The sequence below is a fragment of the Anomaloglossus baeobatrachus genome, chromosome 5, assembly GCF_048569485.1.
Source record: "Anomaloglossus baeobatrachus isolate aAnoBae1 chromosome 5, aAnoBae1.hap1, whole genome shotgun sequence".
NCBI classification, from domain to species: Eukaryota; Metazoa; Chordata; class Amphibia; order Anura; family Aromobatidae; genus Anomaloglossus; species Anomaloglossus baeobatrachus.
Window position 1 is genome coordinate 522,360,623 of NC_134357.1, and position 26,593 is coordinate 522,387,215.

The 26,593-nt window shown below is 48.2% G+C and overlaps 1 protein-coding gene across 1 annotated transcript in view; it reads left to right on the top strand.

Annotated features, from left to right (window-relative positions):
• The first annotated feature begins 998 nt into the window (after positions 1–998).
• The window catches only part of LOC142312071 (uncharacterized), a 36,989-nt gene continuing 11,394 nt past the window's right edge, over positions 999–26,593 (top strand). The window contains exon 1 of the mRNA XM_075350950.1: positions 999–1,048. The gene's annotated coding sequence lies outside the window, so the exon portion shown is untranslated. The remainder of the gene's footprint in view (positions 1,049–26,593) is intronic.

Consider the following 26,593-nt stretch of genomic DNA (forward strand, 5'->3'; position numbering starts at 1 on the left):
TTTTAATGGGGAGTATTAACAGAGGAGATTAAAGTCATTTGTGTGACGCCACCTGCGGGTTGCGGTTAAGATGGTGGAACCGCCGCTTCTGAGTTGGTTACCCCTCGGGCTGGTGGTAATGGCAGCTGTGTTAGTAGGCCCTCCGCAGGTAGGGCTGAGCCCTGGGAGATGTATGATGGAGACTTTTGCCGAATGAGGGAGGCCACACTGTGGGTTGTAGTCAACAGTCTCTACTCACTCTTGACCCTCGGACGGCTGCTTCAGGTCACTGTATTTCCAGTGCCAGTTGATGACTCTATTACTCTGTCCCCGGCACCCTCAGTGTGGTTGGTCCCAATAGTGTGGAGTGGTTTGGGACCCGACTGTCCCTTTTTGTGGCAGTCTCCTTGTCCGTACGGCGGGCAGTGTGGACCCTGTAGGGCTGGTCTGTGTCCCGAAACCTGATCTTTGCTTTACTGCTGGTGCCCCCGGATCTGTGGGTCAGTGAGGTCCGTGAAGATCTTCTCACTGTGCAGGTATTTGCCAGGCCGTATGAAACTGTTGCTTGACCTAGGGCACTGTGCCCCATCGGAGCTCTGGTCCCAGCGGTATTTGGGTGTACCCGCCCTGGCGACCTCTCTCCTTTGCCCCTGGGTCACCGTTTACACGACCCAGCTCTAGGTACCTCTCCTCTTCACTCTCCACTGACTACTGTCCCCTCCCACCAGGTTGTCTAGTCCCCTGGTCTGGCTCCGCCTTCTAGGTGTGGACTAGCCAATTACCCCTGGTGTGGAGTGAAAACTGGGATTTTGGTGTGTCTAGATGTTACTGGCACTGGTGAGGATGCAGTACCTAGTAGTGTCCTGAGCCGCTCAGGGGCGCTACACATCCACACTGTAAATCCCTCCTGATCCCACACATAAACGTCCCCTCATCCAGCACAGCAGAGTCCTGCACACACTGAGGAGCTGATCATGTGACCTCTGACTCCTCCCCTCCATGTGACATCATCACAGGTCCTGTAAGCACAGAGCAGCCGTATATCCAGTGTGCGGCTCTGCAGGTGGAGGTATGTGGATAAATCTATTACTGGGTGATAGTCAGGGGCAGGATCTCTACTAGCAGGTACAGCCACATTGTGTATGTGCGTACCATGTGTCCATGTCTGCTTACTTGGTGCGGTCAGGTCTATATCTGTATACGTGTGTGTCCGCCATTATCCATCTAATGTTAGCAGTTGCATCTCTTGTTCTTCTGCCTTTGCTGAATCCCGCTTGTTCCTCTGGCAGATCTTTGGCAAAGTAAGGCTGTAGCCATCTTTGTAGGATCTTCATTAGTATTTTGCTGACATGAGGTATGAGGGCAATAGTCCGATAGTTTCCACAGTTGGTAGCATCTCCCTTCTGCAGAATACGAATAAACACCAATCTTGTCCAGTCCTTGAGGATTTACCATTTGTCCATATCTGTTGACACAGGCGTGTGAGGACATCAACTGCTGCTTCAGAAGACTTTATTAATTGTATTGGAATATTGTCACATCCAGGTGCTTTGTTGTTTGACAAAAGCTTTAACGCAGGAACAACTTTTTAGATGTTCAGTTCTTTATAATTTCCAGTCTCTGTTTCTTCCGTTATCACTGAGTTATTGTAGCGCCGGCTCACCTCTGTGTCCCTGCATGACCATCCACGTTTAGTGCAGTCACCAGTTGTCCCCCCGGGCAGATGCCCACATGTTGGTCTCCAGCCCCTTCCTAGCCCGCAGGCCTTGTGCATGCTGCACCGGGTTTCCTGGTATCCAGTCTAGGGAGTGCACACACGCTTCCTGTCTCTTTATTCCTGGGAGGCACCTGCTAATTAAGGCTCTCTTTCTCCCCCCTCCCACCCCGATAGAAGGGGCCAGAGCATCTTATTAAATTTGCTACTTAGTACCTGTGTGTTGGTCCTGTCCATTTGCTCTGGTCTGCAAGCCTCCAGCACCAGTCCTGCTTGTAACTAGTTCTGCTCTGCATTGTGCCTGTTTGTTTCCCTGGACCCGTCGTCTCTGTACTGGTGAAGTCTGGTCTCGTGCCGGAGTCTGGTCTCGTGCCTGAGTCTGGTCTCGTGCCTGAGTCTGGTCTCGTGCCCGAGTCTGGTCTCGTGCCCGAGTCTGGTCTCGTGCCCGAGTCTGGTCTCGTGCCCGAGTCTGGTCTCGTGCCCGAGTCTGGTCTCGTGCCCGAGTCTGGTCTCGTGCCCGAGTCTGGTCTCGTGCCCGAGTCTGGTCTCGTGCCCGAGTCTGGTCTCGTGCCCGAGTCTGGTCTCGTGCCCGAGTCTGGTCTCGTGCCCGAGTCTGGTCTCGTGCCCGAGTCTGGTCTCGTGCCCGAGTCTGGTCTCGTGCCCGAGTCTGGTCTCGTGCCCGAGTCTGGTCTCGTGCCCGAGTCTGGTCTCGTGCCCGAGTCTGGTCTCGTGCCCGAGTCTGGTCTCGTGCCCGAGTCTGGTCTCGTGCCCGAGTCTGGTCTCGTGCCCGAGTCTGGTCTCGTGCCCGAGTCTGGTCTCGTGCCCGAGTCTGGTCTCGTGCCCGAGTCTGGTCTCGTGCCGGAGTCTGGTCTCGTGCCGGAGTCTGGTCTGGTGCCGGAGTCTGGTCTGGTGCCGGAGTCTGGTCTGGTGCCGGAGTCTGGTCTGGTGCCGGAGTCTGGTCTGGTGCCGGAGTCTGGTCTGGTGCCGGAGTCTGGTCTGGTGCCGGAGTCTGGTCTGGTGCCGGAGTCTGGTCTGGTGCCGGAGTCTGGTCTGGTGCCGGAGTCTGGTCTGGTGCCGGAGTCTGGTCTGGTGCCGGAGTCTGGTCTCGTGCCGGAGTCTGGTTGTACCAAGTGCACTGCAAAAGGGAAGGAAAGGAAAACTCTGTGTCTAGGGAGAGGGGAGATGGTGACCCCCTGACCGAACCTACTTCTCGTGCCTGGGGACACTCACCATCCTAGATAGATTCCTCACCTATGCGCCGAGACGGGTACTTGACCTTAGGTTTCCCTAATGCTGGGCCCTAAATATGGAACAGATGAGATGAGCTCTTCATCAACTCCACTAAACAACTATAGAAGACACAAGGGGGACACACGGGGAAAAGCATGAATTAGTTATCATTAGATGACTCAGGTGAGAGTTCAGCAGAGCATTCAGCAGCGATACCACAGAGGAGTACAAACCGTACAAACCACCTGCTTGCAACCTAGGCTTGAAGGAACTGAAAATATCACCAGCACAATCCAAAGGAAGGGGTATTTAAACACCAAGGGAATACTAACAATCAATAGTTGGGTGGAAGTCGAGCTCCTGCAGGGTTCAAAATGGAGAGAATCCAGTAGGAATGCTACCTATACTAATGAATACTGACATCAGGAACAATGGAAAGTCAGAGAGCATTCTCTACAGCCAAACTCTGTGACCTTAGATGGTCAGAAACCACATGACTGACTGTAATATGTGACACATCCATGATAGTATCCCTCCTTCTACAAGTGGTCTCAGGAACAGGCCTATCTGGATGGGCAGCATGAAATTAATGAACCAATCTTTTGGCATTCACATCCGATACTGGGAATCACATCCTCTCCTCTGGTCCGTAACCCCTCCAGTGCACCAAGTATTGAAGGGAACGATGTAGAAGATGAGTCAACAATTTTAGCTATTTGAAACTTCAAATTACCATCAACCATAGTTGGAGCCAGTGGCAAGGGGAATAGATCCAAATGTTCCACATACTTTTTGAGCAGTGCCCTGTGAAACACATAAAGGATCCTAAGAGCCTGAGGCAACGTCAGATGAAATGCTACTGGATTAATAACTGCGGTTATCTTATAAGAACCAATAAACCTAGGCCCCAGCTTCCAGGAAGGGATCTTCAACTTTATGTTCCTGGTAGACAACCACCCACAGTCATTCACACTCCGGTCCGAACCAGGCAAGCGCTTTTTGTCAGCCATACAGTCAGGGCCAGAAATATTTGGACAGTGACACAAGTTTTGTTATTTTAGCTGTTTACAAAAACATATTCAGAAATACAATTATATATATAATATGGGCTGAAAGTGCACACTCCCAGCTGCAATATGAGAGTTTTCACATCCAAATCGGAGAAAGGGTTTAGGAATCATAGCTCTGCAATGCATAGCCTCCTCTTTTTCAAGGGACCAAAAGTAATTGGACAAGGGACTCTAAGGGCTGCAATTAACTCTGAAGGCGTCTCCCTCATTAACCTGTAATCAATGAAGTAGTTAAAAGGTCTGGAGTTGATTACAGGTGTGTGGTTTTGCATTTGGAAGCTGTTGCTGTGACCAGACAACATGTGGTCTAAGGAACTCTCAATTGAGGTGAAGCAGAACATCCTGAGGCTGAAAAAAAAGAAAAAATCCATCAGAGAGATAGCAGACATGCTTGGAGTAGCAAAATCAACAGTCGGGTACATTCTGAGAAAAAAGGAATTGACTGGTGAGCTTGGGAACTCAAAAAGGCCTGGGCGTCCACGGATGACAACAGTGGTGGATGATCGCCGCATACTTTCTTTGGTGAAGAAGAACCCGTTCACAACATCAACTGAAGTCCAGAACACTCTCAGTGAAGTAGGTGTATCTGTCTCTAAGTCAACAGTAAAGAGAAGACTCCGTGAAAGTAAATACAAAGGGTTCACATCTAGATGCAAACCATTCATCAATTCCAAAAATAGACAGGCCAGAGTTAAATTTGCTGAAAAACACCTCATGAAGCCAGCTCAGTTCTGGAAAAGTATTCTATGGACAGATGAGACAAAGATCAACCTGTACCAGAATGATGGGAAGAAAAAAGTTTGGAGAAGAAAGGGAACGGCACATGATCCAAGGCACACCACATCCTCTGTAAAACATGGTGGAGGCAACGTGATGGCATGGGCATGCATGGCTTTCAATGGCACTGGGTCACTTGTGTTTATTGATGACATAACAGCAGACAAGAGTAGCCGGATGAATTCTGAAGTGTACCGGGATATACTTTCAGCCCAGATTCAGCCAAATGCCGCAAAATTGATCGGACGGCGCTTCATAGTACAGATGGACAATGACCCCAAGCATACAGCCAAAGCTACCCAGGAGTTCATGAGTGCAAAAAAGTGGAACATTCTGCAATGACCAAGTCAATCACCAGATCTTAACTCAATTGAGCATGCATTTCACTTGCTCAAATCCAGACTTAAGACGGAAAGACCCACAAACAAGCAAGACCTGAAGGCTGCGGCTGTAAAGGCCTAGCAAAGCATTAAGAAGGAGGAAACCCAGCGTTTGGTGATGTCCATGGGTTCCAGACTTAAGGCAGTGATTGCCTCCAAAGGATTCGCAACAAAATATTGAACATAAAAATATTTTGTTTGGGTTTGGTTTATTTGTCCAATTACTTTTGACCTCCTAAAATGTGGAGTGTTTGTAAAGAAATGTGTACAATTCCTACAATTTTTATCAGATATTTTTGTTCAAACCTTCAGATTAAACGTTACAATCTGCACTTGAATTCTGTTGTAGAGGTTTCATTTCAAATCCAATGTGGTGGCATGCAGAGCCCAACTCGCGAAAATTGTGTCACTGTCCAAATATTTCTGGACCTAACTGTACGTATGTATCTGTCTCCCATAAGCTTCAAATTACTCTGAACCCCTTGCCATACTGAAGAGTGATGAGGCAAAACTCTTCTCCTCCGTAACTCCAGAAGCACCGCTGCCACTAAAGGTACCAGATGGCGGATGAAACCCGTATGCACAGAAGAATGGTGTCTTGCCAGTAGACTCCTGGTGACTATTATTTAAAGCAAATTTGGCCAATGGTAAGATGCTCAGTCCTCCTGGTTCTCGGAGACAAAGCACCTGAAGTAAGTTTCCAGATTTTGATTTATGCGCTCTGTCTTCCCATTCGACTGAAGATGGAAGGCAAAAGAGAAAGAAAACTGCACCCAAGTCAAGCATAAAATGCTTTCTAAAATTTGGAAACAAACTGGGTTCCCCGATCTGAGAACACATCTGAAGGAACCTTGTGAAGCTTCACGATCTCATTGATGAAAACCTGAGCAAGTGTCTTGGCATTCGGAAGTGCTGGCAACACGATGAAATGCTTCATTTTACTGAACCTATCCACAACCAGTCTTTCCTGAAGACAAAGGTAGGTCAGTAATGAAATCCATGGATAAATGCGTCCATGGTCTATTCAGGCTAGCCAATGGCAGGGGAGAACCTGATGGACGGACGCGAGTTACTCTTGGAACGTGTGTAAATGCTGCAAGAAGACGTAGTTAACCACATCGTGATGCAATCTGTGGCCCAAAAACGACGAGACAGGAGATCTGATGTTGCTTTAATACCTGGATGACCCACATGTACTGAATTGTGAATTTCCCCAATTAGTTTACAGAGCAAATTGAATGGTACAAACAATTTGTTGGGGGGGTAATCAGGAAAAAGGGCTCCTGGACTGACCCTCAGACTAGGGGTGCCCTAGCTATCCCTGATCCCAGAATTACCTCGGCCACCAACCCTGGCCCTACTCCTAACCAGCCCTGATTTAGTACCCCCTCTCCCATCACCCAAGGGGGGCACTGGGATCGGAGCAGTAACCCCACAGAAAATAGGCAAACAAGGGAAAAAAAACAAACCTCAGTCGCACAGCACCTAAACACAGATGAATTAGACAACAAATGGTAAAGGGGAAAAACAAAGCAGGGAAGAAAATAACAGGCAAAGTGTAGCTCCACAACAACAAGCATACAGCAAGACTTGCACCAGCAGCTGCAAAGCGAGTCCCTCTCGTCACAACAGAATTTGGTAGAGTAAGGCTGCTTTCCCACATCCGTTTTTTGCTGAGCGGCAGAATATGGCGCTTTGCAGAAAAAACACAACCGTTTTTTTTTTGCCACCGGTTGCGTTTTTTCCGCATAGACTTGCATTAACGCCGTATTGTGCCGCATGGCCTTGCGTTGCATCCGGTTTTTGACAGATGCGGCATATTTAGCACATGCGGCGGCCGGATGGAACGTTGCCTGGCATGTTTTTTTTGAGCGTCGAAAAAACGCATGGAAAAACTTATGCAACGGATCAGTTTTTGTTTTTTTTTAAATTCTTTTATTTATAAATGTAATCCTTTAACAGTACACGTAACAATTCTTAAGATCAAATGGACCTTTGTAAGATATATTCAACACACCAAAAAATAGGACATAAGGCACACTTTACATTTTTACATCGTGACAGAAAATGTTCCCGCAAATGCCCCCTTTCAGGTGTATAGACATTCAGGGTTCCATCTAGCTTTTTCAAAGAATAAATTCACATTTAACAGGTAACATACGTAACTCACCAAGAATAGTAATAAGCGGAAAAGACCAGAAAGAAAGCAAGAGAAATAAAACAAAGAATGAGAAACTGGGGAAAAGGAGGAGGGGGGGGCAGGTGAGTGTAAGAAGGGGTGGGGGGGGGGGGCTGGGAGGTGGAGGGGCCAGGTGAGGGTAACAAGGGGTGGGGGCTGGGGATCCGCTTATGTATTACCTTCCGTGGCTCCCTCAGCCGCCCCAACACCGCCCACCAGAGCACCATAGTCCTCCGAGTGCTGGAAGTCCATCCACTCCCTCCACGTGGCCCAAAATTTCTCATATGAGTCGTGTAATGATGAAGTTAGATCCTCCATATACATGAGGTCATTGACCTTATTGATCCATTAAACCAGCGAGGGGGGTGCCGTGCTCCTCCATCTCTCTGGGATCCACACTCTCGCCGCCATGATGAGGAATTTCCTCAAAGATTTTTTGTATATTTTTTCAGAAGTCCCGCAGTGATGTAACAGGGCGGCACCAGGTCCCAATTCCTCCTCTCCACCCGTCACCCGTGAAATGATATCAGACACTCCCCTCCAGAAGGGCCGGATCGCCTCACATTCCCAGAACACGTGTAGAATGTTTCCCTCTGCTGTGCCACACCGCCAGCATATGGGATTAACCGTTGGGAACATCGCATGTAACCTCGAAGGTACTCTGTACCATCTCGTTAGCAGCTTATAGCTAGCCTCTTGAAACCTGGAGCTGATGGAGGATGTGTGCGCCAATCTGAAGACCCTTTCCCACTGTGTTGGTGTCAGCTGGATTCCCAGATCCCGTTCCCACTGTGAAGCAAAAGGGGGGATTTGTTGGTCCGGGGGCGAAGATAGGAGCGAATATACTGCCGAAAGAGAATGCCGTATCGTGCCTGTTCCCATACATATTTGTTCAAACTGTGTCTTGGGTCGCTGAAAGAGGGATCTGGCTGGAAGGCTACTGAAAAAGTGTGCCAGTTGCAAGCATCTCCAATGACCAAGTGAGATGGGATCCTGTTTAGCTGCCAATACCTCTACCAACGGCCAGGTGTCCCGGTTTCCAAAGTCCTCTACCCGATCCACCCCACCCCGAACCCAAGACTGAAAAACTGGATCCACTCTGCCTGGCTCAAAGGCAGGATGGCTCAGGATTGGCGTCAAGCTCGATTGCCTGGGTAACATTTCTGATTGCACCTTCCCCGAACGGATCAGTTTTTTTCGCCGCATCCGTTGCATAGGTTTTTGAGCCGGATTGAGCCGCACTGCAAAAAACGGATGTGTGAAAGCAGCCTTAATCTATCAGCTGCAAGGAAGAAGTGGCTGATAGGCCTTTTTAAGAAGGAGGGGAGTGGCCACAAAAGGCTACAGCTGAGCTCCAATCAAGCAACTTTGCAAGAAATGTGCAGCAAGGGAAAACTGACATTAACACTTGCTGCACCAGAATATTTAATATAGTCTCCAGAGTAGGGATAAAGCTCAAAAAACAGAACCTTTCATAAATCTCTCCATGCTGAGAGACTAATGTGACACAGCGTTCCTGAAGGGCAAGAGGCCAGGGCATCCTCCTGAGCCTCCAACACCTCCCCCTTCAGGTCTGGGCACAAGGCCGAGACGACCACCCCCTTCTGCAAAATGGATACCGGATTCACAAGATCACTACCACCAGGGAAGCTGCGGGATAAAGCATCTGCTTTGATGTTCTTAATCCCTGGACAGTAAGTGACAGTAATATTGAATCTGGTAAAAAACAAGGACCATCTAGCCTGCCTGGGATTGAGACATTTGGCACACTCGAGATATGGCAGATTTTTATGCTCTGTGATTACCATAATAGGATGAATTGCCCCCTCCAGCCAATAGATCCACTTCTCGAAAGCCAACTTAATTGCCTAGAGTTCCCTTTTACCCACATCATAGTTTCTCTCGGCTGAGGACATTTTCTTGGAAAATAAAGCACAAGAAAGCCATATACCAGGAGATGGGACCTGTGACAACACAGCCCCCACCTCCACCCCAGATGCATTGACCTCCACAATAAAAGGCTGCAAAACATCACTGAGTATAGGTACTGTGGAAAAGCACCTTTTCAAAGAGGAAAAAGCCTGCTGGGCAGAGTCTGACCATTTAGAGAAATATGTCATCTCAGTGAGAGGCTTTACAATTACCGAATAGTTCTGAATAAATTCCGATAAAAATTGGTAAATCTGAGAAAGCGCTGTAACGCTTTCAGGTTTTCCGGACGATCCCAGACAAGTACATCATGGACCTTCTCAGGATCCATCCGAAAACCTGAAGACAATAGGTACCCCCAATATTGTACCTCTTGGACAGCGAAGTTTGGCATACAGTTTGTTATCTCTTAAAATTTGTAATACCTGTTTTACATGTATCTGATGTGTCTCTATATCGGGTGAGTAGATCAAGATATCATCCAAATAAACCACCAGAAACCTGCCCACCAAAATATGAAAAATACCATAAGTCTCCGCTGAGTGATCTCCCTGCTGGAGGTGAGGCAGCCTGGACTCAGCCAAGGAGACTCTGTCAGGCTGTCAGGGTTGTGTGAAAGTGGGGTGTCGCACCAGAGGTTGTTCGGCCCACTCTGTCACCCTTTTCGTGCACGCATGGACAGGTTGTGTCAGCGTAACACTGCGCCAAGTGGACCTTAGGGGTGCGGATAGTCACATGTTGGCGGAAGTGACGAAGCTGTATTGCGTGGCTCCACCATATTAGAGAAGTCAGGGTGGGGCTGTGAGATGCGGTGTCATCACAGATATCTGCGTGACCCCCTCCCCCGGCTGTTCATCACAAGAAGTATCCTTGACATTAGGGATAGATAGAGCCCCCTAGTGTGAAGGACTGCATAGGGGCCCCTATCCCTCATTATCCAACAAGTCACATTGGGACACCTGTACACTTGTAGTATTTCACTCTGATTCTTTACATTGTGTAATGTACTATTAGGATTCGGATATTTTACCACTCTCTATAATTATGTAGTACGCTTCTGTTATCGTATCAAGATAAAAAAATTGTTTAAAAGAACTGAAGTCCTCAGTGGTTGATACCTTTTTAATGGCTAACTGAAAAGATGGTAATAATAGCAAGCTTTCGAGACTACGCAGGTCTCTTCATCAGGCTCAGTAACTACTGCTATTATTACCATCGTTTCAGTTAGCCAATAAAAGGTATCAACCACTGAGGACTTCAGTTCTTTTAAACAATTTTTTTTATCTCTACTGGCTAACACGGTACAAAGATATATTTTACCCGTATCAATATAGTAAGCTGGACTATGTTCCCATATCTATGTAGTAGACTCAGTTCTGTTCCTCCCATATCTATGTCCCATCCACCATTATTTTGAAAGCCTTTACCTCTGCTGCTTTAATGTAGTGGCCAAAATAAGCAGGCTAAAAGTGGGTTGCCGCAACTCAAAGGCCTTCTTTGTGATTGCCCCCAGGACAAAACCTACGAACTAGCACCTGATGGTAGTTGTCATTAGTGCTTTCGAAAGTGGCCAATGCAGGAGTCAAAACATTTTTGTGTTTCATTACTACCATTTTGGGCAACATATAACTCACTATTTAAAGCTATCTTCAATGTCCGCTTTTCTACGGTAGTACGCGGGGGGATTTCACATGTACCCATTGAAACCTATGGTGATTTTCACATGGACCATGTGAATCACACAGACCTGCCCATTTTTTTACGGCTGCATGGATGACAAGGGCCAATACAAGTCTATGGGTCTGTGAAGAACACAAACAGCACAAGGATGGCATCCACGTGTAGTCCGTATCCTGTACGTGTTTAACATTGAAAGTATAGGAACAGCTTGGTAATATCTTTATTTTTTTAGCCATACCAAATGACATATGGATTGAAAACACTGATGACACCGGTACCAGTTTGTCACGCATGTGTTGTATACACACGTATGAAGGGAGCCTAAAGGTGTTGTTCATCTATTACCCATGATAAATGATAGCTTATTGGTTGATGAGGCACTTTTATTCATTTTTAGGGATGATCGAATACCTCAAATATTCGGCTTCGCGAATATTTGCCGAATAGGTTGCTGCTATTCGACATTCGTGAATATTCGATGCGCAATGTAAGTCTATGGGAAACCCGAATATCAACTATTCGGAACTATTTGGGCTACCCATAGACTTACATTGCGCATCGAATATTCGCATAGCGGCGACCTATTCGTCGGATATTCGCACAGCCGAATATTTGAGGTATTTGATCATCCCTACTCATTTTCCTAAATAGAGCAACAGATCAGCTGCCTGACTACCTCTCCCTTCATCCTCTATTGGACTGGCAGAAAAAGCTGAACTTGGCACTCAGCAGCCCCATGCTTGACCGCATTCTAAGGCTTCGCTCAGACTAGCGTATAAATACAACAAATGCAATGCAAAAAAAAAAGGGGATTGCACTCGGACCAAGGTTGTTTAATGAGAGTGCAGATCTGCAATTTTTTTTATCTCAACTGTACTCGGCCTGAAAAAATTAAAGCATGATGCGATTGGTCTCGTAAATCGGACAAGACATGCCAATGCAAGTCTATGGGAGCGAGAGAAAAAAATGATGCCACTCATTACCATTCTGTGGCATAGTACACTGTAAATGTTCCTGTAAATGATTGTAATATAATAGCTGCTGAGAAAAAAAGCACATTGGATATGTATGCTAGGTGAGAAAATATTCGCACACGCACATGACATAATCCTGGCACTCATCCATCTTTTCTGGATAAAAATCAGACCAATTTTTTTTTCTATGCATTTGTGTTAGTGTACCCTAAGAGCAGGGCTGGGCAAACTGCGACCCACGGACCGAGAGAGCTGAAAGGTTCAACAGAGTGGACCGCAGGCCGCACCGTGCCCTCCGCTGTTGCTGCCTACCGCCCTATGTCACTACTATCTGCAGGATGTGTATAGCGGTGAATACATTGGTGGAGGAGAGACCACCCACCGGCCCCTACTTTCACCAATCAGCCTCTGAGGCCTCCAACACACATCCGTTAAAACCACGTCCGTGTAAAACGGGCCATTTTTCGGGTCCGTTTTCCGTTTTTTAGGTCCGTTTTTATGGTATGTGTGGCCTGCGTGTGTATCCCGTATGCTAGCCGTATGTGCGTGTGGAATGTCCGTGTGTGCGTGAGTGAAATAACTGACGTGTGTGTGTTGCCCGTGTGAAATGTTCCGTGTGTGTGTGTGATGCACAATGTCGTTGATAAATGTCGGCTGACAGCAGACAGAGTTGCACGATGAGAATGAACTCGGGTGAACTTCACCCGACTTCATTGTCATGCCGCAGCTCTGTCTGTGTGCCGCGTACTGATTAGCGGTCACCCGTGAAGGACTCACCGGTGACCGCTAATCCCCTGAGTGACTGAATTGAGCAGTTCTCTCTCATACTTACCGTTCCCCGATCCCCTGCGCGGCGCTGCACGGCTGTTCTCTAAACTCCGGCGGCTTTTCCTCTTTTGAAAAAGCCGGCCGCTCATTAATCATTCTCGTATTCCCTGCTTTACTCGCCCACAGGCGCCTGTGATTGGTTGCAGTCCCACACGCCTACCACGCTGAGTGACAGCTGTGTCACTGCAACCAATCACAGCAGCCGGTGGGCGTGGCTATACTATGCAGTAAAATAAATAAATAAGTAATTAAGAAAACCGGCGTGTGGTCCCCCCCCTATTTTAATACCAGCCAGATAAAGCCATACAGCTGAAGGCTGGTATTCTCAGGATGGGGAGCCCCACGTTATGGGGAGCCCCCCAGCCTAACAATATCAGTCAGCAGCCGCCCAGAATTGCCGCATACATTAGACAGTTCTGGGACTTTACCTGGCTCTTCCCGATTTGCCCTGGTGCGTTGGCAATCGGGGTAATAAGGAGTTAATGGCAGCCCATAGCTGCCACTAAATCCTAGATAAATCATGTCAGGCGTCTCCCCGAGATACCTTCCATGATTAATCTGTAAGTTACAGTAAATAAACACACACACACACCTGAAAAAATCATTTATTAGAAATAAAAAACACTAACAATTTCCCTGGTTCACCAATTTAATAAGCCCCAAAAAGCCCTCCATGTCCGGCGTAATCCACGGACCTCCAGCGTCGCATCCAGCTCTGCTGCATGAAGGTGACCGGAGCTGCAGAAGACACCGCCGCTCCTGTCAGCTCCACGCAGCAACTGAGGTGAGTAGTGCGATCAGCTGAGCTGTCACTGAGGTTACCCGCGGCCACCGCTGGATCCAGTGGCGGCCACCGGGTAACCTCAGTGATAGCTTAGCTGATCGCGCTACTCACCTCATTTGCTGCGAGGAGCTGACAGGAGCGGCGGTGTCTGCTGCAGCTCCTGTCACCTTCATGCAGCAGAACTGGAAGCGACGCTGGACCATCCTGGATTATGCCGGACATGGAGGGCTTTTGGGGCTTATTAAATTTGTGAACCAGGGAATTTGTTAGTGTTTTTTATTTCTAATAAATGATTTTTTCAGGTGTGTGTGTGTGTGTGTGTGTGTGTGTTTATTTACTGTAACTTACAGATTAATCATGGAAGGTATCTCATGGAGACGGCTGACATGATTAATCTAGGATTTAGTGGCAGCTATGGGCTGCCATTAACTCCTTATTACCCCGATTTGCCAACGCACCAGGGCAAATCGGGAAGAGCTGGGTACAGTCCCAGAACTGTCGCATCTAATGTATGCGGCAATTCTGGGTGGCTGCTGACTGATATTGTTAGGCTGGGGGGCCTCCCCATAACGTGGAGCTCTCCATCCTGAGAATACCAGCCTTCAGCCGTATGGCTTTATCTGGCTGGTATTAAAATTGGGGGGACCGCACACCGTTTTTTTAATTATTTATTTCACTGCACAGTATAGACCCGCCCACCGGCTGCTGTGATTGGGTACAGTGAGACACTTGTCACTCAGCGTGGGGGCGTGTCTCACTGCAAGCAATCATAGGCGCCTGTGGGCGGGGAAAGCAGGGAATACGAGATTGTTTAATGAGCGGCCGGCTTTTTCAAAAGAGGAAAAGCCGCCGGAGCAGTGAGAAAGCCGTGCAGCGCCGCACCAGAGATCGGGCAATGGTAAGTATGAGAGAGGGGGGGAACTGACCGACAGTCAGCGAGAGGGACAGATAAGACAGAGAGACCGACCGACAGACATAGAGAGAGACCGACCGACGGACTGAGGGAGAGAACGTAACAGAAAAAGAAAAAAGACCGACATCACATGAAAAAGCACAAAACATACAGGGAGCAAACAGAGATGCGTCCGTGTCACTCGGACGTGCGCACAGACCCATTGACTTTCATTGGGTCCGTGCTGCGTGTTGCGTGCTGAAAACGGACATGCTTCCGTGCAAAACGGAGACACAAACGTAGCACGCACACGGACCCACGGACCTTAATGAAAAACGCACATGTGTCCTCAAACATTAAATAACATTGGTGCATGTTTGACCCTGTCTCCGGTATATACGGAAACGGACCAAACACGCACATGTTTCACGGATGTGTGTTTCAGGCCTGAGACAGCACGACTGCTGTGTGGAGGGGTCAGTGCAGCAGACTACCGAGGGAACTGGAGAGAGGTGAGTATGTGTGTGGGTTTTTTTTTTTAATGTATATGAGCATATAATGTACATAGGGGGATATACGGGGCTCATACTGTATAAAGGAGGCTATGTGGGGCTCATGTATATAGCAGGCTATTTTGGGGTCAAAGTATACAGGAGGCTATGTGGGAGTCAAAGTATATTGGAAGCTATGTGGGGCTCATGTATATAGGCGGCTATGTGGGGGCCATATTATGAGGGCTCAGATCGTATTTAGGAGGCTATTTGAGAGCTCAGACTGTATATAGAAGGCTGTGTGGGGGCTCATACTGTATATAGGGGTTTGTGTGTGGGCTCACACTATATAGGGAAGTGTGTGAAGGTCCATCCTGTGCTTCCACATCATGCAGCCCCCTCTCTATACACCATTCCGTGCCCCCTTTTTACACTATGCCCTCATACTGCCACCATTTTGTAATCTCCAAACTGTACTCCCCTCCTCACACTGTCCCTCTTCACAGTTTATTGATCCCATTCTCCCAAAGTCATCTTACAGATAAGTTTTCCATTTACATTCCTGTTTGTTTTCCCTGTGTGTTTTTTAGGTCTTAGTGGGGTTCACTAGTGCTCATCCTGTCCGGTCACCACCTAGGGCCTATTTCAGGGTCAGCCGGGGCATAAGTGTCCTGATGGGTTCCGCACCTATACACCAATCTAGGGATGTCAGGGGAGCCTGCAGTGGATTTTACCAGGGGTCATCTTTTTCCCCGTTCCCTAATGAAAGGGTTTCCCCCCTCCCCCGCCATTTCACCGTTTGTCTGGAATTCCCCCATACCAAGCATGACAGTATATCTGTATAGCCTGTCCCATGTATGTCCCACAGCTAGCCCCTCATGTCTCCATAAACTGCTTTATGTATGTCCCACAGCCAGCCCTCTCATATGTCCCTCAGCCAGTCCCCACATGTCTCTACAGTGAGACCATCATGCCCCTCAGCCAGCTACTCTTGTAATGTCCCCATTCATTGGTAAACTAATATAAGAAAAAAAAATAAAGCTTATACTCACCTACAGTGAAGGAAATATAAAAACCTGAACAGTCTATGATTTTAAGGGTAGGTTAATTTTAACAGTGAGAGATTATCCAAAATAAAATCCAGAAAAGCACATTGTATAAATTATATAAATTTATTTGCATTTTGCAGAGAGAAATAAGGCTGAGTGCCCAAGATTAGTGTTTGCAGCATTTTGGATGTAGCGTGTTTTTGCTGCGTCCAAAACGCTGCGTTGTACAGTACAAGCACAGTGGATGGATTTCCAGAAATATCCTGCCCACTGTGCTTGTTTTTTCAGCAGCAAACACTGACCTGTGGTGCGTCTTTCCAGACCTCAGTATGTCAATTGTTTGCTGCGGATTTCCATGCGTCCTCTGTAGGGAGAACACAAGCGAGAGACCGCAGCGCACCGAACCCTGATCGTGGGTACGAGCAGCTGCGTTCTCCTGCGGAGGAGATTCGCGGCCCCAGCAGGTCAGGACCCGCAGTGAGTCCTGATCGTGGGCACAAACCCTAAGTATTTGATCCCTCAGGCAAACAAGACTTAACATTTGCTGGTGAAACCCCTGTTGGCAAGCACACAGGTCAGATGATTTTTGTAGTTGATGATGAGGTTTGTGCACGTGTCAGGAGGAATTTTGGTCCACTCCTCTTTGCAGATCATCTCTAAATCATTAAGATTTTGAGGCTGTCGCTTGGCAACTCGGAGCTTCAGCTCCCTCTATAAGTTTTCAATAGGATTAAGATCTGGAAACTGGCTAGGCCACTCCATGGCCTTAATGTGCTTCTTTTTGAGCCTTTCCTTTATTGCCTAGGCTGTATGTTTTGGGTCATTGTCATGCTGGAGTACCCAGCCACGACCCATTCTTAATGTCCTGGTGGAGGAAAGGAGGTTGTCACTCAGGATTTTATGGTACATGGCTCCATCCATTGTCCCATTGATACATTAAAGTAGCCCTGTGCCCTTAGCAGAGAAACACCCCCAAAACATAATGTTTCCACCTCCATGCTTGACAGTGGGGATGATGCTGGGTCATAGGAAGCATTTCTCTTCCTCCAAACACGGCTAATTGAGTTAAGGCCAAAGAGCTCAATTTTTGTCTCACCAGACCACAGCACCTTCTCCCAATCGCTCTTAAGGCCCTGTTACATGCAACGACATCGCTAACAAGATATCGCTGGGGTCACGGAATTCGTGATGCATATCCGGCCTCGTTAGCAGTGTCGTTGCGTGTGACACCTATGAGCGACCGCTAACGATCCGAAATACTCACAAAATCGTTGATTGTTGACACGTCGTTCATTTTCCAAATATCGTTGCTCGTTCTGGACGCAGGTTGTTCGTCTTTCCTGAGGCAGCATACATCGCTACGTGTGACACCCCGGGAACGACGAACAACAACGTTTCTGCGTCTTCTGGCAACGAGGTGGGCGTGACGTTAATGCTCTCCGCCCCTCCGCTTCTATTGGAGGCCCGCTGTGTGACGTCGCTGTAACGCCGCACAAACCTCCCCCTTAAAAAAAGAGATTGTTCGCCGGCCACAGTGACGATGTTAGGAAGGTATGTGCATGTGACGTGTACTAGCGATATTGTTCGCCACGGGCAGCGATTTGCCCGTGACGCACACACGACGAGGGCGGGTACGATCGCTAGCGACATAGTTCCGTGTAAAGCGGCCTTTAGAATCATCCACATGTTCATTGCCAAACTTCAGACAGGCCAACTGCACATGTGCCTTTTTGAGCAGTGGGACATTGCAGGAACTTCAGGATTTTAAGCCATTATGGCGTAATATGTTACCAATGGTTTTCTTGGAGACAGTCGTCACAGCAGCCTTTAGATAATTAAGAAGTTCCCCTCTGTGTAGTTTTAGGCTGATCTCTCACCTTCTTCATGACCCTGGATACCCCACGAGGTGAGATTTTGCATGGAGCCCCAGATTGATGTCTATTAACACTCATTTTGTATTTCTTCCATTTTCTTACTATTGCACCAACAGTTGTCTCCTTCTCACCCAGCGTCTTACTTATGGTTTTGTAGCCCATTCCAGCCTTGTGTAGATCTATGATCTTGTTCCTGACATCCTTAGGCTATGTGGCCACGTTGCGTTCTATTACGCAGTGTGTAAGTCACTGCATGTGCGTCTCAGAACGCAGCCGAAAAGCTGCATTCTGAGACGCATTGTAACTGCAGAATTCCTGCTGAATTCATGCGTTCTGGATGCTTCCAGAACGCACATTTTTGATAGTGCGGTCCCACTTGGCCCTGCTGTATCCCCACAGACTTGCAGCAGAGCCGCGTGGGACCGGACTGTCAAAAAGAGCATGGCTGGCTGAGAGACACTGCCACGCGATCAGAATGAATTCGGATGAACTTCACCCGACTTCATTGTGATCGTGCGGCTCTGTGCGTGTGCCGCGGCTTGATTTGCGGTTACAGGTGAAGGACTCACCTGTGACCGCAAATCCCCTGAGTGACTGCAGTGAGCCGCGCGATCACCGGTACCGTCACTCAGGTTACCCGCGGCTAGCTCGAGTCCTCCACCCAAGACTCGTGGCCGCGGGTAACCTGAGTGACGTATCCGCTGACAGTGCGACTCGCTTCAGTTGCTGCGTGGAGCTGAGAGAAACGGCGGTGTTCTACGGCCGCTCCTGTCAGCTTCATGTAGCAGAGCTGGATGCGTCGTGGGACCTTGTGAGGATTACGCCAGACCTGGAGGGGTATTTGGGGACTTTAATAAAGTGGTGAAAGAGGGTGTTTTTTTGTCTTTTATTTCAAATAAAGGATTTTTTTGGGTGTATGTGTTTATTTACTTTCACTTGCAGGTTAATCATTGGGGGTGTCTCATAGACGCCTGCAATGATTAACGTAGGACTTAGTGGCAGCTGTGGGCTGCCATTAACTCCTTATTACCCAGATTGCCACCACCCCAGGGCAATTCTGGATGAGCCGGGTAGAGTCCCGGGACTTTCGCATATAATCGATGCGGCAATTACGGGCGGCTGCTGGCTGATATTTTTAGGCTGGGGGGCTCCCCATAATGTGGGGCTCCCCATCCTGAGCATACCAGCCTCCAGCCGTGTGGCTTTATCTTGGCTGGTATCAAAATTGGGGGGGGGTACCAAACGCCGTTTTTTTAAATTATTTATTTATTTATTTTACTGCACTACATAAACCCGCCCACCAGCAGCTGTGATTGGTTGCATTGAGACAGCTGTCACTCAGCATGGGGGCGTGTCTGACTGCAACCAATCATAGGCCCTGGTGGGCGGGGAAAGCAGGGCATACCAGATTGAATAATGAGCGTCAAAAGCAGGAGCAGCCGCCACAGTGTGATAGCCGTGCATCGCCGCGCCGGTGTTTGGTCAGTGATCGGTGAGTATGAGAAAGGGGGAAAGGGATAGACCGACTGACAGGGAGACAGTGACCGACAGACAGACAGAGAGAGACCGACATTGCAACCAAAACGCACAAAAGAAGTGACATGTTGCTTTTTAGAACGCAGCGTCTTGGCCGCAGCCGAAACGTTGCGTTCTAAAACGCAAGATGGACATGGATTATGCACAATCTTAATGGATTGTGCTGGGGACGCAGGACGTATGCAGTTACGCTGCAGTGCAATACGCAGCGTAACTGCATGCAAATACGCAACGTGGGCACATAGCCTTAGAAAGCTCTTCGGTGTTGCCCATGTTGTAGAGGTTAACGTCTGACTGATTAATGGAGTCTGTGGACAGGAGTCTTTTATACAGGTGCCAATTTAAGACAGCTGTGTTTTAATGCGGGTAACGAGTTGATTAGGAGCATCTAAGTGGTCTGTAGGAGCCAGAACTCTTAGGCGGGCTTTGCACACTACGACATTGCAGGTACGATGTCGGTGGGGTCAAATTGAAAATGACGCACTTCCGGCATCGCATGCGACATCGTAGTGTGTAAAGGCTCGATGATACGATTAACGAGCGCAAAAGCGTCGTAATCGTATCATCGGTGCAACGTCGGCGTAATCCATAATTACGCTGACGCGACAGTCCGATGTTGTTCCTCGCTCCTGTGGCAGCACACATCGCTGTGTGTGAAGCCACAGGAGCGAGGAACATCTCCTACTGGCGTCACTGCGGCTTCCGTAGGGTATGCGGAAGGAAGGAGGTGGGCGGGATGTTTACATCCTGCTCATCTCCGCCCCTCCGCTCCTATTGGCCGCCTGCCGTGTGACGTCGCAGTGACGCCGCACGACCCGCCCCCTTAACAAGGAGGCGGGTCGCCGGCCAGAGCGACGGTCGCAGGACAGGTGAGTCCATGTGAAGCTGCCGTAGCGATAATGTTCGCTACGGCAGTTATCACAAGGATATCGCTGCTGCGACGGGGGCGGGGACTATCGCACTCGGCATCGCAGCATCGGCTTGCGATGTCGTAGTGTGCAAAGCCCGCCTTAGGCTACATGCGCACGCTGCATATTATTGTGTTCAAACTGCAGCCAAAACTGCATCTTGTCAGAGAGAGCCTGGAAATGTGACAAAAAACGCATGTAATTTTAGGTGCGTTTTTGGTGTGTTTTTGGTGCGTTTTCGGTGCGTTTTTCACACCCTGCGTTTTTGCTGCATTTTTGTGACAAATGTTGACAAAAACGCAGGAAGAATGAACATGCTGCATTTTATTTGTCACAAACCTTTGACAAATAAAACGCTGACAAATAAACTGCAACGTGCGCATGACAAATCTGACTTCTCATAGACTTTGCTGGGAAGTCAAATGTCAGAAAGTTCTGACAACAAAACTGCAGCCAAAAAAGCAGCAAAAAAGCAGGAAAAAAAGCAGCGTGCGCATGTAGCCTTAATGGTTGGTAGGGGATCAAATACTTATTTCTTTTTGCAAAATGCAATTTTACAATGTGATTTTCTGGATTTTATTTTGGATATTCTCTCACTGTTAAACTTAACCTACCCTTAAAATTATTGATTGTTCATGTCTTTGTCAGTGGGCAAATTTAAAAAAATATCAGCAAGGAATCAAATAATAATTTCCTTCACTGTAATCCAGGCTGCCCGTCTAACATAGCCTCTGTCTCCTCTTCCATCCTGTACAGCAGTGGGCACTGGATGTTAAGATGACGTCGTTGCATCGCACCATCCAACGTCCCTTGTGCGCGCCGTCTTAGGGTACTTTCACACTTGCGTTGGTTTTTTTTGGCGCAATCCGCTGTCTTGGGAAACAGCGGAATCCGTTAACGGATTCCGTTGTTTCCCATAGACTTGCATTGATGACGGATTGTGCCAAAAGTACCTGCGTTGCTTCCGTTGGCTGATGCTCCGTTGCTTCCGCCAAGCGGAAGCAACGCAGAATGTAACGTTAAATGCTTGTGTCAAAATGACGCCAACCAACGGATTCCGTTGGTTCCGTTAAAATTTATAATGGTTCCCTATGGTAGCGGATTCCGTTGCTAAGTGCTTAACAACGGAATCCGCTGCTGGACTCCGCTAATTTATTCTGAGCATGCCCAGAATGAAAAAAAATAAAAAAATAAATAAAACAGAGCCGACGGATTCCGTTAGACGGACGCCTAACGGACACCAAACGGATGCAACGGTCCGTTATTTCACAGGAATCAGCTAACGGATTCCTGTGAAATAACGGACCCGTTGCATCCGTTGACACCACAAAAATAACGGATGCGTCAAAACGACGCAGCAACGGACCCAGCGGATTCAACCCAACGCAAGTGTGAAAGTACCCTTAAAGCAGGACGCAGGCTTGAAGTAGCCTGTGTTCTGTTCGAGTTTCCGGAAGGGCAGGGAGCGGATTACAGCGGATTGCAGCAATTGTATTCTTGTCTTGTAGATGCAAAAACAATTGAATGAAGGGAGCAATGGCCGCTGGCACAGAGAGGGGTGAATGGTGTCAGTGACAGCTCTCTCCTGTGTGTCTGTGCCACGGCCGTCACTGTGCTGAATTCCTGCAGCCGTAGGAAGTTGGGCAGCCCTAAGCATTCAGCAATGTCTTTTTTATTTTCCCCCAAAGTGCGCTCCCCACTGGGAGGCAGGTAGTAGCGCGACAGGTAGGTGCCTATTCTGCCTACCCCTCGTCGCAACCATGCACGTCGTAGGCACCAGTCGTCCACACCGGGCTCCACTCTGCACCCGTCGTACACACGGCTCTGCTACATCAACACTTTAAACCCCTCCTGACCCCACACATAAACTTCACCTCATACTCTTAGGCTATGTGCGCACGTGTGCGTAATTCATGCAGTTACGCTGCGCTTTGTAGCGCAGCGTAACTGCATGCGTCCTGCGTCCCCTGCACAGTCTATGGAGATTGTGCAGGGGCCGTGCGCACGTGGCGTTTTAGAGTGCAGCGCTTCGGCTTCTGCCGAAGCGCTGCGTTCTAAGAAGTGACATGTCACTTCTTCCGTGCGCTCTGCCTGCAGCTCCTGCTCTGTCTATGGCAGGAGCTGCAGGCAGAGCGCATGGAATCGGCTTTTTTTTTCTTTCACTACGGACATTTCTGCAGCGATTTAAAGCGCATGTGTGCTCTTCAGATCGCTGCAGAAATTTCTGCATTGACTGTACGCAACGTGCGCACATAGCCTTACAGAAGCATGACACCCAGCACAGCAGAGTCCTGCATACACTGAGGAGCTGACCATGTGACCCCTGACTCCTCCCCTCCATGTGACATCATCACAGGTCCTGTAAGCACAGAGCTGCCATATATCTAGTGGGCGGCTCTGCAGGTGGAGGTATGTGGAGATTTCCCATTATTACTGGGTGACAGTCAGGGGCAGAGAGGCTCGGTCAGTAAACAATCAAAAATGAAAGGCTCAGTGCTGGCGCGGCCGCATCACTACTAGCAGATACAGCCACATGCCCACTAGAGAGTGAGCGAGGCTGTTGCTAGCTTCCCTATGTGACAACGAGCTCTGTGTCTGTGTAGATGACTGTATTTATTTATTTATATCTTCTGTTTATATGTATTTTTGAAAATGTCTTCAAGTACAGTATGTATATGCCTCTATGTGTACGTTTCTGTGTACGGATCTTTATATATGCTTGTGTATGTGCGTGTCTGCATACCGCTTGTCCATCTCTGCGTACTACATCTTTATACGTGTGTGTGTGTGGCACCCCGAGGCTCTGGTCGCCACAGAGTACTGCAACTGAGTTAAGTAGTAGTATCTATCTGGGGTAAGTCACAGGTGGTTTGCTGGTGCTCACACCAGACACGTTTCACATGCAGTTAGGTGCCTTCCCCACAGGAGGGGTGGACTGGGGTGGGCAAGGAGAGTTAAGGTAAGATCACACTTCCGTTGTTTTGCTTTTGTCGCTTTGAGGAATTACGGTATCCTGCAAAATATTTTGCAGGAATCCGTTTTTTTCACCACAGACTTCTTTAGCAACGGATTGCGATGGATCAGGCGTTTACTGACTGACCGTCAGGCAGGAGCAACGCTGGATGTAACGTTTTTTGGAGCGGCAAAAAAACGCACTCCACAGGATTCTGTCGCAATCCGTCAAGAGTTATAAAGGATGTCTATGGTGCTGGATTCCGTCATGCTCTACTGAGCATGCCCAGCATGTTTGGCATACCCATTGGGCTGTCCGAAACACAAACGCATCATGATGGATCCGTCAAAAAACAGACGCACAACAGATCTAGCGGACGCGACGGATTAGTTTTTTCACAGGATTCCTGTGAATGGAATCCTGTGAAATAACACATCAATTGCGTCAGTTGACATCTAAAAAATGACGGATTTAAAACAATGGAAGTGTGAACTTAGCCTTAGCTATCCAGTAGTATTGGACTTCCCGGTCACAGGACAACCACTGGGGGGCGGGTGCCGCATGGGGTATAAGAGGAAGTAGCCATGACACACAGAGAGCTTTTCTGGAGGGACGTTCCATGAGACCAGACTGGGTGCAGGAGAGCACCAGTGCTGGTGGGACGACACACAGCTTATCTTTCCGTTGTGGAGCCTGGGGCTTGTGAGCTGGAGATCAGCTCAGGTTCCTTCTACTGATTGCTGGATAGCGAGGACAAACAGGACATTTACACTGACACCGGTAACCACCTGGATCTTGTATCGGATAACCAGTGATTAAAACACCTGAACCGGAGCTCTTGCCTTGTTCCCATTATTTACCAGCGACTACAACCACCATCATTTATTCCCTGGGGCCTAGCCCTACTTGCGTAGGGCCACAACATCCAGACTGCCATTAACATCAGCCCTAGCAGTGAGAGACTGCAGCGGCGGCTCCATCCATATAGCTGCAACCCGCAAGTAACATCACGACAAAAAGTTTATTATAATCCCTGTAAATACCCCCTTTTAAAAGCGACCATCCAGGGTCACGGAACCGGGCACCGGCCATTACATCTGTGACACTTCCCAATGAAACCATGCCAGGGACCGAGTACCCCAAAGCCCTGGGGTGCGACATGTGGCCGCCACATGTGTGTGATCTATCCATCTAATGTGATTGCTAACATCTCTTGTTCCTCTGCCTTTTCTGAATCCTGCTTGTTCCTCTGGCAGCACTTTGTTACAGTAAGGCCGGTGTCACACTTGCGATTGCCTCGCGTGTATCTCGAGGCGCATCACTCGACACGGACTCACACTCTCCTTACAGGAGTGTCTCAGCTGCATAGAGATGCATGCAACCGACCCGCTCCTGTGAGGAGAGTGTGAGTCCATGACACGAGTGATGCTCCGCGAGACTCGCGCTTGCAAGTGTGACACCGACCTAAGGCTGTAGGTGTCTCTGTAGGATCTTCAGTAGAATTTTGCTGGCATGAGGTATGAGCTCAATAGTCCAACAGTTTCCACATGTAGTAGCTACTGATGGGCCAACCCACAGTTATCCATAATCGGCGGGTCCATTCGGATTTTTAAAAAACAAAAAACAAAACAAGAACCCCAGTTCAGGCCCAAAATTAATTCTACATAGCTGGTCAGATGCATATCACATAATTGTCTATGGGGACCCGAATCAGAGTGCTTTAAAATCGTGGTAGAAAGGATAGGGGGATTAGTGAAGATGCATTATACTTACCGAGTCTCCCGCGCGGCTGCACCAGAACCACCATCAGTACTCAAATGTGGCGCCAGCACCACAGTCAGTACACGAATGCGGTGCCAGAACCAACTTCAATACATGAATGTGGCATCAGAATCACAGTCACGAGTGCAGAACTAGAGCCACATCAGTAAATGAGTGTGGTACCAGAACTACCGTCAGTAAACGAATATGGTACCAGAAATAACGTCAGTACACAAATGAGGCGCCAGAACCACAGTCAGTACACGAATGCAGCACCAGAACCACAGTCAGTACATGAATGCAGCGCCAGAACCACCATCAGTACACTAATTCAGAGCCAGAACCACCATCGGTACATCTATGTATGATCAGAACCACCGTCAATACATGAATGCTGCATCACAACCACCGTTAGTATATGTATACAGCACCGAGCATTGTGCAGCGATCAAATGTCATGTTTGCTCCATACATGCATTGCTTGAACCTTCAATTCCCAGTATATCCTTAACAATGATGATGGCTGGTAACAACAAATTCCAGTATCTCCTTACCAGACTGTGGATCATACAGGAACCATGGTACTAATGGGATGTAGACAGTACCACAAAAACATTTACACCCTACCTTATAGATGACCTCTTCTCTGATTTAATGTAATTTCCATCCCTTTTGACTCCATTTAGAAAAGACGTAATGATGAGATTTCATACTCAGAGGTAGTCTCTTTGCAGACTACCCTATCTCCCATGGTGCGCTTCTGAAAACATATATGCCCCTCACTAGGCATCCTACACAACATATCCACCATGCTGCAACTCTCAGTAAAATAACTCTTTCCATAATACAGAGGCTTTCTTCATAATATTCCCCCCCACACTGTGCCTCTCCATAATATCCTCCCCAGACGTAGCCTCTCCATAAAAACTCCCCCACACTGAGCATCGCCAAAATATTTCTCTCCTCCAAACTGCCCCTCTAATAATGTCCTCCCTGTATAGCCTTTATTCATAATATTTCCCCCACACTGGGCATCTCTAAAATATCCCCCTCTTTCACACTGCGTCTCTCGATAATGTCGCCCTCCACACAGCCCCTCTCCATAATGTCAACCTCCACACAGCCCCTCTCCATAATGTTGCCCCCCCACACAGCCCCTCTCCATAATTTCACCCTGCACACAGCCACTCTCCATAATTTCGCCCTTTACACAACCCCTCCATGATGTCACCTTCCACACAGCCCCTCTCCATAATGTCACCCTTCACATAGCCCCTCTCCATAAAGTCCCACTGCCTTAGGCTATACTGTATCCCCTTTAACAATCCCTTCACCATATTGTGGGTTATCAGTAACTCCAATTCTCATCCTCCCCCTCCTGATAATTATACATTTCATCTTCTACTCCTTCTTGGACTGCTTACCGGAGCCAGCTATCTCCTCTGCAGCATTGAGAGCAGCGTGATGATGTCAGCAATGTGCTGAGGTCATCACGCTACTGCATGTCAAGGCTGGGGATGACGGGCGGTCCACTGCTCTGCGCTCCTCTGCTCCAGTCCCGGGGTCACAGTGTTCAAATATATTTGTGCCCAAAAGACACAAGTA